The following is a 13,271-nucleotide window of genomic DNA, read 5'->3' on the forward strand; positions in this document are numbered from 1 at the left end:
GTAATTGCCCTGTCTTAGTGGTAGATGTGACTCAGGCCTGAATCCAGTTGACTTGGAAAGGGAATAAGTTACTTCAGGGTTTTTGAGAAAGCACCTTATTCCTTCCGTGGGCTGTCTAGCCTCCCCAGCTTTCAAAGAGGTACACACGTTGTCTTACAGATAGTATATACGTTGGCGTGATCCAGCTGTGTTAGAATAAGCTTCAGTTTTGCGATTCCCATTGTACTCCGTGGGCTCAGTGTATGTGGCAGTGGGGCTGCGTGTAGCAGAGCTCTGCACGTGCGCATCAAGAAGTGTCCCTCCAGTGATTGCCCTCCAGCTCCCACTCCATCCTTCCTGTCACACAGGTGGCCGCAGTAGTTCAGATACTAGATGTTAGACCATTTGTAGATGCAGGAAAAGGCTCCTGGTTGTTAAGGTAGCCACTCTTCTGCACGTACAGAGGGAGGAGAGCAATGAGGTAAATGGAATTGGGTTTTTCGCCACCAGGTGAACAGCGCTCAATTAACTTGGGTTCCGGTCACCGTTAATAAACACTGCATTTGGCTATGGAGAGATCAAGGGTTCGGGAAGCATGAATTCCCCATTTAGTGTTTGGCAGTCACTCTGTCTTTCATAACATAGATGTGGTCATCTTTGTGAGGGAGCATATTTGTTTTAAGCAGAGAGGCAAGCTGAGGAGAAGACTCTCTGCCGGCTGCAAAGTTGCATGTGATTTTAGGGTCTGAATGAAACTCCTTGGTCTCAGTAGGTAACAATCTGGGAGCCTGAGCAAGCCTGTCAGCCCTGCAGATATAACATGGGAAGGCTTTTGAAGGGAACTAAGAGGAAATCACACGTAATCTTTGAAGAATTAGTTAGGAAACAGCTGTTCTAATGATGTGATTATGTATGCATTGCCACCTCTGCAGTGGGAAAGCTTAGTGGGGAGGGACTTGGGTTGGGGTTTTTTTTGTTGTTTTTGAAGTGAAGGTTAATGGCTGGGCTGATTGCTTGGTGGTTTGGGGGCTTTTTGTTTCTCATCAGTTCCCAGAGTTTCTTTGATAAGATTTTGAGGGTTGTGGCTATGTATATTCCAAATAAATGCTCCAGTACTGCTCATATAATCTGAAAAAATGCTACTCTTGGATTGCCCTTCAGATATTTCTTCTTGAAAACCACACAGCTCCAGTTATGAAACTGTAATAGTGTGTCTAGGCAAGACAGGCCTGTATCTGGGACATCCATCCATCCATCCATCCATCCATCCATCCCTCCCTCCATCCCGTATGAAGGATGCATCTATGTTATTGGCGACTGAGTGATTGCAAAAGACTTCAGTGAGGAATTCTTGCTCAAAGAACGCTTGGACCTCTCCATGAACAAACATAGCATAATCATTCCAGGCAACAGATTAATTGCAGTACTTAGTGCAGGCTGTGTGTCTTTGTCTTGTTTTGTGACAAGACCACTGTTTTAGACAGAGAGTAGGTGGTACATCTACAATTCAGTTTATTTGACATTGAGTTTCCAGCCCTGAAATAGTGAGTGCTTTTTAGTGAGGGGGACCTTCCCTTGAGCGGGGGTCACTTTAGGATATTAGGGCATTCGAGTACTGTTTCTGCAGATTTAGTTGCAGCTCCTCGTTCTTCTGTTCTTGAGCGTGGGAGGGCTGTTGATACACTCTTGAGCACCAAAAGCACTAGATGTCCTGTTTTCGAAGTTTTAACTTTCAAGATTCATTGGAAAAGTTCTTGAAATCTCTAATTATCTAGTCTATTTTTTCCTTTTTCTTTTTCCTTTATAGGATGAAGGAGAGGACAGCAGTATAATTGGAGATTAAGGACAGTGAAGCTGGCTTTGTTTGAAACAGAGCAGTAGACAATATTGCTGTCACTGATGCACACGCAAATGCCTTAAGTCTAAGATGTGTGTCATACTGTATCTGCTTAATATGCCTGATTCATACACCTAGTGAAGCAAGGCCTTATTTTCAAGTTTTATTTCTTTTTTGCTGTGGTAGCTGAGTTCCATTTGTGTGTTTTGACTAGATGATCTGAAAGGTCCCTTCCAACCTAGGCAATTCTATGATTCTGTGAAGGAACCCAAAACCTCTTGTTTTCAGGTTTAAATAATGACATTCCATTTATTGGGTTTTTTTCTCCCCTGCTGACAGACTTGTCAAGATCTATTTTAAAGTGTTAAGTCATAGGGGTAAGCTCTGAATTGGAGACCTAAAGCTGTGATACACAATGTATTGTAATATATAAAATAATTTAGAGAATGCAACTAGAAGCATGAATTCCTATTTCTTGTTTTAAATTCCTCCTTAACCTATAGTCCTCTGTTCTTTCTTTTTTTTCCCCCTCCACTTCTCCCGGAAAATTAATTCAGCTGGAGAGCATGTACAAGTCTTTTATTGATGATAAATGTTTAGCTTCTGACTTAGCTTCTAAAATTAGAGCAGTATTGTTAACCTTCAGTAGTGAACGATTGTACCATAGCTATTGAATTTTTATTGTATTTTTGCTTTCTGATTTTTTTAGCCTTTCAAGTATCTTCTTGCATTTAAGAGAGTTCTATGGTGCATAAGTGTTAGAGTAGATTATCCTTTATATAAAGCTGCTTGATGTCCCTTCTCTTAAAATGATCAAAAACCTGACGGTTCTTATAGAGGGGTAGGTCATTCTGTGGTGGCAGAAGCGTTTGCCTATAGCTTGGCTCAGTGGGTCAGTCTGTACGAGCTTTTGTACCAGTATGTACTCCAGTTGAATTGCTCAACTCATTTTTGAACAAAAAAAAAATGTGTATTTTGAAGTAAGACCTTGACATAGAACTTAGTGATGTTCCACCAGGAAGCACTTGGTCCCACACATAAGACTCTGTAGATCTAAGCTGCCGTACTTCCTAAATTCTTTTCAACCTTGCTTACCGTACAGAATTATTTTCCTCAGGCAGACCATGGCACTTTTAAATCTCTGTTTAAAGCAGAAATACTTCCTGACAATATTGTAAAGCCTTCCAGATTATTTTGAAGCTGGTTTGGTTTTGTAATCGTCCGCAGTACTTTCAGGATCTGCCTTCAAGAGAGATGATTTTCAAGACGTAGTATCAATTGTATTGAGCTTCTGAGATAGAAAAGCCCCTACTCAAGAGGGACATTTTAGCACAAAGGTAACTTTTGTTTGAGAAACAATTCTCCTTTGGATTGTGGAGAAGCAGAAGATACAGTCAATTGCTGTGTTACTTCTCTCACTGTGGTACATATCTCCTGGCAAAAATTTATGTAAAATGTGCAGGATTTTTTTCTCCCACCGTGACAAAGACTTACACCAGCGTCAGACTGAAATACAGCTGGGGGAGGGGAGGACATGGTGAGAATTTAGTCAAAACAACAACAACAAAAAAGTTTAATCACTCGAAAGAACCATTTTATTAATTCTTATACCCTGTGTTCAAATATTTACACGTGAATTGGTAATCTGCTGTTCCCTTATAGTTAGTGGACAGAGATAGATAGTTCTGTGGCTTAACGTGTCATCCCATGCTCTCTGTCTAAATAGGTAAAATATATTGGACTTTAGAAGTGTCATCACCCGTGGATTATTAATTCATTTGTAAAAATCCAAATTGTAGCTTTCTAAAATCTGGTGAGATTAGTCTCTAGGTCTGAGGAGGGGGCTGTTGTGTAGTCCTTTGCCCTTCTAGTCCCTCTTGTTTGTTGCTTGTGTTGGTTGAACCAGCGTTACCAGGTGCAATGAGGTATGTGACACGAAAATGCTATTCTCATGAGCTGCACTGAAGTGCTTTTTTTTTTTTTTTTTAACCACAGTTTTCTTTATCCTTAGGGAAGAGATAAGCATTTAGTTTATCCAACTGGATGACTAAATCTTTCTTGATATGCAAATATCTGTGTTTGGTACCTTAAAGCCTAGCTTTTAGCAGAGCCATAAGGACTAGATCTATAGTGTGATGTGACTTCTTTATGTGATATTTTTACACAATTATTTTAATAGCTCAAGAAAAACAGATATTAATGCTTCCCTTCGTGCATTTTCAAGTCTCTCATTAATTAAAAAAAAACTAATTACTTTTTCCGTTACAGTAATGGTGGTATTTTTGAATCAAAGGGCATCGCATTTAACACAATTATAATGATGTGAATCAAGACCAGAGAGGTTAAAGATTAGCTTCACGTGGTTGCTATGGCTACTATTGCTTTTAAAATTTGTGTTGACACTGGGAATTTTATTTCATGTTAGGGATGTAAGTATTAAAAGCAGTATATTTTATTATTATACATTTTCTTAGTTCTGTCATCTTAGACCTTGCCACAGTCTTACTCCGCTCATTTTTCTGTGAGAATCAGTCGCTCCTTTGAACCTAGTTGCTCACACGCCAATATCCACGGTGGTGCTATGAAATTGGGGTGTCGGTGCTTGGTTTTTTTTCTGGTTGCAGCTAGGCTGGCTGACAAGACTGGAGCTCCCTTGGTGTTAATTATTTTAGTAAGAGGAAGGCAGCCTCATTTGTCTTTCCCAAACACTCTGCAGGAGTATTTTTTTTTTTTTTTTCTCGCGAGGAAAACAATAGAGGCTAATATTTCATAGCCCATAATTTAGTACAGGGGGGTAGATGAGATCTCGCCTCTTTCTGTCAGGACAAACCAGGGAAACGAGGGCAGCACTTGAATGGCCTCCTGACTTTTAAGAGTGGCAAGATTCTGGGAGGGGAATGACTTCCAAGCCAGGAAACGACAACAGGATTGTCTGACTGTGTCCATAGTGGCAAGTAGTAGGGTGTCATAGGATTAGATCTGTTTGTAGAGTAAAGCAGTTGGTGCTGAGGACCCGTCATACACAGTGTTTTTGGGAGGCATACTTCGGGCTGCCACTGCTGTGAGCCCTTGGACTGAATTGGCGCCGTCAGCAGATGAAGCACATCTGGTATAAGTACCTCCAGAAGAAGTTCAGTTCATGGGTTCCGAGACCTCTCCCTCAAGGGGAAGTGAACGTGTGAAGTGGGGCACTTAGGGCTGGGGTTTGAGGAGAATCCTCTACCTGAACTAAAATGCTAATACAGATGCACTGCATACAGCCAGACAAGGGAGAGGGTTTGAAACTCTCAATTACTAGCAAAAATTTTATGGCAGAAAGATTGCTTCTGAACTGCTTCCAAGGTTTCTTTTAAAGTTTTCTGTATTTAAGCAGCTGTGCGTTAAGCTGAGCTGGGTGGAAGCAAGTTAAATGGCCGAGTGGGAAAAGCAGCGCAGCCTGGAACAACGAGCAAGGGAAAACCTGTGCCAGATGAGATCACAGAAGGGACAGATTTATTCCTGAGATGCTTCGGTGTACAACAGACCTTAAAAAGTGGACAAAAGAGAGATAAGGACAGACAAATATATCATTTATAGGTTCTGTACCAGTCAGTACCTATGAGAGTGTGCTGTATGCTCGGTCAGAGCTGAAACTCTCCTCTGGGGCTGAGACTCACCAAAGAAATGGGTGGTTTGGTTGCATCAGAAAAAGTGGTTTTTCCGATGCATTTTGTGGGGTGGTTTTCTTGATGGTGGTGTTTGGGGTTTTTTTTGTTTTGTTTTGGGTGGGGTTTTTTGTTTGTTTGTTTTGTTTTTGTGAAAGGCTTCAGGTCTCTTTAAAAAACAAGCCTAGTCTCAACAAAGCCCTTCTCTTTAAGTCAAACAAGAACTGGGTCCCCTTCTATCCAAAGTGCTGCAGGTACAGGAGCTTCTCTGTAACCCGTTATTTGTCAGCCACTGAATACTCAGCAGCATCTTCAGTCTCTGATATCTATGACCTTCTCTTTTATGATTTGCATGGGTGATTGTTCTGGGTGAAAGCTTTCTATACACCATCAGGAGGAGCTACAGAGCTCTGTCTAATGACTGCTGATTTCTTACAGGGTTGCCCTTTGCTGTTATTCCTTCAGTGCTTTTGTGAGGATGGAGTATGTGAACAGAAAGGCGTTGCTTCTTCCTGTTTTCCTGCCTTTCTGTGAACCAAAGTAACGGAACATAGGAATTACACCAGCCTGCATTCTTGGTGGTATGGAAAAATGGGCTGGAAAAGGGCCTTGTGGTCTTCTGGCCCACAGGTAATTATTGAGACCTGCCGGGGCTGGTTAGTCATAGGAGTGGTACTGCTTACTGCTGAATTGCAACTTATTTGGCATGATAAGAATACGTTAGTGTTTTAACACTAAGAAACAAAACAATTGCAGTCAGTGTTTGTTGTGTGAATTTGGGTGGGTGACCTATCCAGGTGTCACAACGCTGAGCAGGAGAAAGCCTGATGCTCTGGTTTCTCCTTTACAAATTGTCTATAGCTCACTCGACATGATAAAGGCAAGATTGGTGGATGTTAATGACTCTAGAAGAGGAAATGGAGTCAATCTGTATATTAATCGATGTTTTTTTAATTAATTGACATATTTTGTATTTTTTCTTCCCCTGACTTGGCACGCTGCTTTAGGACTCTGTTAAGTGAAAGCTCATCTATGGCAAAGAGTGATGGTCTTTACTGGTTGAGGCACAGGACCGGAGACTCAGAAATCATGGCACTTCTTTGCCATAGGCTCCCCTGGGGCTTTACCTCCTGTCAGAATTAATTCCATTTAAGTCAAAGCAGTGGATCTTGCTTAACTGCGGCGGTCTTCGAAGTTGGATACCTGGCCTAAACCGCCCAGAGTGGTGACTGCAGAGAGCAGTGAATCGTACTCGAAGCCGGAATTGTGTTGGGTTGTGGAGGCCTCTGCAACCACCTTAGACTGGACAACTTATAAATCGTTGCAGTCAGGAGAGATGAACGTTGCCCACGGTCTTTCTGTGGACTAAAAAGTGGCTTGAATCAGGTACCTGCACTCTCTCTCGGTTTTTCCAAGTTTCTATACCCGAGTTGGTAAACTCCTTTTTATCACAGGAATGTACTGAGAGTAGACTGGAAAACAAATATAAATTGGTTTGGCTTATAAAACAAATAGTAAACTGGAAAATGTGGGCAACAACCAGCCTTGTTCATGTACTGTTTACTTGTTGAAGTACTATAATGTGTGGCAGAGCACAGGAAATTAAGAAAACAAAGTTGGTTAAGGCTAATAAATACATAGGCTCATAACACAGAGTCCACCAGACGCCTTTTGTACATAGCATGCCCGAGGCAGGTGTGAGGACCTCAGAATGTCAACCAAGCTTTGTTTTTCTTTTTTTTCCCTCAGTTCAGCATCAGTTTTCAGCACCAGGCCATGTTCCCATGGGCTCGCGTTTGAAAATGTAATAATTTCACTCCTATGCCCCTTCTCAGGTGCAAAATGGATTAAAGCCTCTGTGGAGCTCATGCACTGGGAAAGCAGCTCTGCTGGGAAACTGGAGATGATCCAAAAGAAGTTTTTCAGCTCAGTGTTTAACTGTTTGTTGCTCACTTTGTGATAGTTTTTCACAAATTTACGCTTATTCAGTAAAGCCTAGTTCTTAGCGCTGGCTTTTCCGACTTCTCTTCAAGTCAGTTATTCCATTATAAAAAAGAACAAGTGCTATCTGAGTCTCAGTTCTGAAAGCAGTGGCTTTATAAGAAAGGAGGGACCATGATTATGCTATTCCTTAACCTGCTTAATAATGATCGTGTTCCAAGTAGCACTGAATTTAAGGGTTTTTTTTGTCAATTTTTGAAGAGCTTGGTCCTACTTCTCATTCTTGCCCTATTGGTCTTTACTGAAGACAGACAGAATTATGTAGTTTGCAGCCCTTAGGAAAGCGTGGTGCTCAGGGGCACTTGTCATCATTTTAAAGTGTCCTTGTATTTTTTATTTTATTTTATTATTTATATTTTTTTATTTTATGTTACTATTTTTCCTGAGATTAAAAATATTAGCTCAGCTTCCTAAAGTCTGCTTTAAGACAACGATTAGCTCTGTAATGGATAGGCATAGAAAAACTCTTTGGAACCATTTTCTTTCCACGGGGGTTAGCTGTGTAATAGGGGTGTGTTATACGCACGATAATACTTGACTTGTGGTTGTCCATGTGGGTGCAAAGAGGTAATAGTGAAGTGAAACAAGTTCACCTGGTACAATTTCATTAGCAAAGGAAAATGCAGCACTGACCTAGTTCAGAAGAGAATACTTGAAGTTTTTAACGATATTTTTAGTCAAAAAGAGAATTTTTAAATTAATTAGATTAACATCCCATGTTAATGGTACTTGTGTGATGGGATATACCAAAATGTAATATAAATGCCTGGAAACTTACTGGCCCTAACTGGAAGAGAAGGAACAACGCTATCGAAGCGCGTATTATACTTGTAGTGAATAGACAGAAGGCTGTGGCCAAATACTTTTATTGTGCGTGGATAGATAAGACATAAGTACTGCTGTTTTCTTGGGGGGAAGAGGTGTTGGAAATCCAGTGGGCTTTTTTTAATAGACTTGAAAATCAGGATTTTGCAGTGGAGAAGACGGGAGCACAACACAGATTGCGCCATAAGGCACCACTCTGGGAAAACTCTGAGAAAACGGGGAGTTTGAAAACTCTTCTGGATTTCTTCATTATTTTTTTTTTTTTTTCCAAGTGAGATAGGAAATAAAGGAGATAGATTATTAGCTTACAGGCTGATAATAAAACAGCCAAAGCAGATGGTAAGAATGATAAAGGAAAAGAGAAGCTTTATGCATAGCTCATTAACCGCGGTTGGTAATTCGTTTGCAGATTTTTATGAGAAACTCTGCAACAAATAAAAGTCCAAGTTAAAAAATTAGGCAAAATTTAAGGAGGCTAAAATCAGCCCAATTAAGGCAAATATATAATACACAGTAGACTCAGAAAACTTTATTTTTTACAGTAAAAGTAAATGTTTACCAGTTTCTTGCAAGCCTCAAAGGTAGTGAGAAAACTTTAGTTGCTTGCTCTTTAACATATAAAATAAAACCTAATGGTTCTTTTAGGAAGTTGTCATGACAAAACTAAGTGTGTGAACTTAAGGGGAAGTGATTTTATCTTACAGAATTTCCAAACAGATTTATTTTGCTCATTCTCACGTGGGTATAACTCCCTAACAGTCAACAAGCATTTGAACACGTGCACCCAAGCGGTCTTCCTGGGACTGTGTGTGACACAGGGAGGAAGGAATGCTGGCGGTCGAGTCCTTGTCCTGTCTCTGGGGTTCTCCTGGACTGGCAATAATGGAGGTTCAGATTGGATATTAGGAAAAGTGTTTACACGGAATGGGTTATGAAGCCTTGGAATGGGCTGCCCAGGGAAGGGGTTGAGGCCCCATCCCTGGAGGTATTTAAAAGCCGGGTTGACCTAGTGCTTAGAGACATGGGTTAGTGATGGTTTTTATGAGAGTTCGGTTGATGGTTGGACTAGATGATCGTAAAGGTCCCTTCCAACCTGGACAATTCTATGATTCCAAGAATTCTCTTCTAACACAAGCCTTCTTGTTTCTTTGCCAGAAGAGTCTTGTGTTCATCTGCTGTCTGAGTAGTATCACAGTGATACTTGTAAAGGCTCCCCTTTTATGTCCTCTTGGACAATGTATTTTTGTCTCAACTCTGTTTATCAGCTGCATCATTTTGGAGTTATTTCACAGAAGTTGCTGCAGCCACTTTTATACTCGAGAGTAATGTAAAGGCCAAATCAAACACTGTATGACTTTTCCTCCAGTTGGGGGATTTACGTGCAGCTCACTGGAAAGCTGTGCGAACAGCTTCTTTGCCAGTTCACCTTGCTAAATAAAGAAGCCTGAAGGAAAGTTAACTATTACTGTGCTGAGGTTCACAACTTTCTAAAGGCAGTTGCTGGATATCAATTCACCTAAATTAGAGGTGAAATGTGCTGCTAGGAGCCCAGCTAGGAGCTGCTGCCCTTCAAAAAGATAAGGTGTTACCTGAGTTGTAATTGGTGATAATCTTGCGTTGGTTTGGAGCACAGGGCCCAGCTCTCACTGCCTATCACAGAATCTTCATGGTTGGAAGGGACCTTTGAGATCATCGAGTCCAACCCCAAGAAGTTCAGGGGGTTCACACCTCCCACCCAGCTCTGGATGCCTCCCAGTGCACTGTTCCTAATCTTCTCTTGAGCTTTTCCCAGAATCTGCGTCATGGGGTGTCTCATGCTGTAAAGTGCAATGGATAAAAGGAGCACTGCTATTTTTTTAACCTAGCTTTGATTATTTCTTCCCTCTCAGCTGAAATCATTCGCTGTGTTTGAGCTGAATGAATTTACAGTTTGGGAAAGGAAAGAACAAAACCCTATTTTGCTGAATGCTTCACAACATTTGCCCCTTCAAATTATAATTATACCCGATAGGTCTGCTAGAGAGTATGAGTGTTCCTGCTGTATTTCAATGGGAAGAAAAGGTTTGCATCTCTATTTAAAGGCAAAATTCTGCTCTTATTCTTGTCTGAGTGGTGGTGTGCTTGGCTCTTCCTCCACACAAGGGTAGAAAAATATTGAAGTCTTTATGGTCGTGCCAAAAACAGGGTGTTGTGATAAGCCATCCAGTTTTGTCTTAATTTAGAAGAAAATACTGGGACAGGATGCACAAGAATATGGATATGATATGGAGGAGGTGATGTGTTTGCAAGGAATAAGAATGTGATAGTTGTACATTTGGCTTGGACCTTCAGTACATCTAATTACTCTCAGAATCTGAAGTAGTAAGTTTAAAAGTTTAATTTGAATCAAGCGCTTGATTGGAAGTAAAAGGACATTCTGGTAAATACAGGGATGTGTAGGAATTACTGTCCGAATCAGATTGGTTTGGAGCTCTCAAACTCATAAGTAATTTTACAAAAGTAATGTAAAAAGTATGTCTACCATGCAGAACACTTTAAACTGGAAACGACAGCCAAAATCTTCAACTCCCCAAAAAGGCAGGCACTTTTGAAGATTGTCTTGAACATCCAAATAACTCAGTACTTTTTTTTTTTTTTTTTTTTCTTTTAATGAAGACAAAACTGTAATCCTCTTGTTATTTTCCTGTTGATAGTGTCACAGAATCACAGAATGCTATGGGGTTGGAAGGGACCTCTGGAGATCATCTAGTCCAACCCCCTGCCAGAGCAGGTCCACCCACAGCAGGTTGCACAGGAACGTGTCCAGGCGGGTTTGAATGTCTCCAGAGAAGGAGACTCCACCACCTCTCTGGGCAGCCTCTTCCAGGGCTCTTCTGCCACCCTCACCGTGAAGAAGTTCCTCCTCATGTTTAGGGGGAACTTCTTGTGTTCAAGTTTGTGCCCATTTCCTCACGGTTGTTATGCAGGAGTGCATCAGTTCCCAACTTTGTGTGGTGAGGGGAACGTTAGAGGAGCGTTGAAATGGGGCAGTGCAGGTGAAAGTGTGGGAAGCTGTACTCATTCCCCTTCTGCCATATTTACTCTCTGTTCCTGGTGGATACCTCGCGTCTCAGCAGCTGGCACTAGGCATAATTAACAGAATAGGTCTGTAATAGCACAGCACGATACACTGCTTTGCCTGTGACACGAGTGCCAAACCGAGAAGGGATTCAGGTTGCCCAAGAGAAAGCATGGAGGTTTGGTGTTCCCATTCTTTCGCTGGCTCGCTTCTCCACCAGAGCTCGGCTGCCAGGTGACCCATGATGCTGTAGAATTTACCCAAGCTGGAGAGTAACGTTGGTATTGTTCAGCAGTGATTTCAGTGTTGATAATGGGCAATCACCATTGCTGTCATGTGTGGCAAATGCATGAACCTTCCTAGAAGAGCTGCCACAATATATAATCCCTTCGAATAGGGGCTGCAATCAGATGCATTGCAGGAGTTGCAACGCATTCAGAATACATCCCTCTTGCTGTTCTGCTGTGTACTACAGAGAAAATTCCTCTCACGTGCCTTTAGTGAGCCTCCCCGTGTTCTGTCAATAAGGGGATGTGCTTGGAAAATTGTGTCTGATAGAGCATTATTATAATTATCTTTCAGCTGTCACCTGATAAACCTTTTTATATTTACCATCAAAATCACAGGTTATTACTTACAACATTATATTTAATATGTGTATAATATTATCTATTATATTAAACACAAAACCAGTTTATTTAATACCGTAAGTGTTTACTGTTGGTATTTTTAGCCGCTTCATTGTTTCTTAAAAGCAGATCAATGTACAATCTATGCATTATTTTGCATAGGAGGCTTCCTGATTTAAAAAAAATCAAATATTGATATAATCGTTGATAAGATCAGGGAGGAGTGATAATTCCCTCTAATAATTACATGAGAGAAAATAAAACTTGCTCTTAATGAAACTTGTCGGTAGCCTGTGAACTAGTTGTTTAATCAAGATGACACAAAATCACCTTCACAATTACCTTTGATTATAAGAAGTATCATTGTTCACCAGTAATGTTGTATTCTTTCCTCAAAAACCCTTTTAAATGTCGAGTACTACAAGATTTGTATCGTGTAGCTTAAATTCAGTGACATATACAAAGTCAAATCACTAGACTGTTGCTGTAAGGGTATATTTCTTAAATGAGTACATTGTTCTGCAGCGATTAAAATAAAATTAGTCTTCTGAAATGATCCCCTTTCTAGGCTGCTATAATGGTTTTTTCTTTGTTCTTCATCCCACCTATAAATATCTTCCCCTTTCTAATTGCCAGGAGGTTTAGGTTCTGTGAAGACTCATTCTCTCTCTCTCTCTCTCTTTATTTTCTTCTTTTTTTTTTCCTGAAGATATAGTAAGCTTCCAGCCCTTGGAAGTTGGCTTCAATTTACACTTTGCTTGCTGAATCTGTTTGAAAAATCATTGTCCACAGATGTTGTCTGCTTTAATTGCTTAATTTTCCAACTAATGGATCAAAACTCGAACAGACGTGCTGTTTTCTAACCAAAGGGAGGATGAAAAAAAAATAGACAGAGGATAACTGAAGTCAGCTCGTAGAAGGATGGAGAGAGCTCACCTTTTCTTTCTAATTAGTTTCTGAGGTTCGCTCAGGGTTGAGGCCTCGGGAATTGTTTAGAAAGGTAAAATGTGAGCGGCAAAAACTGAGGGGTGGGAAAAGGTCAAGCAGAAGATGCTCAGTTCTAAAATAGGGTGAAAGCTACCTAATTGAAGCTGATATGCATACACGTCTGTGGGCAGGCGGGCAGCTACTGAATAAAAGAGCCTCCAGGATCACAGAAGACGTCTCGCTCGGCGTTAAGGGGGCATGTTTGCCAGCTGAAGATGAAGAGAGGTGCTGCGGGAGTTTGACAAAGCACGAGGGCACTCTGCTTTTCTAAACACAGCTGGATCCTCATAGACCCCAAGGCAAAATGTGAG

This window comes from Numenius arquata, chromosome 10 (assembly GCF_964106895.1).
Source record: "Numenius arquata chromosome 10, bNumArq3.hap1.1, whole genome shotgun sequence".
NCBI classification, from domain to species: domain Eukaryota; kingdom Metazoa; phylum Chordata; class Aves; order Charadriiformes; family Scolopacidae; genus Numenius; species Numenius arquata.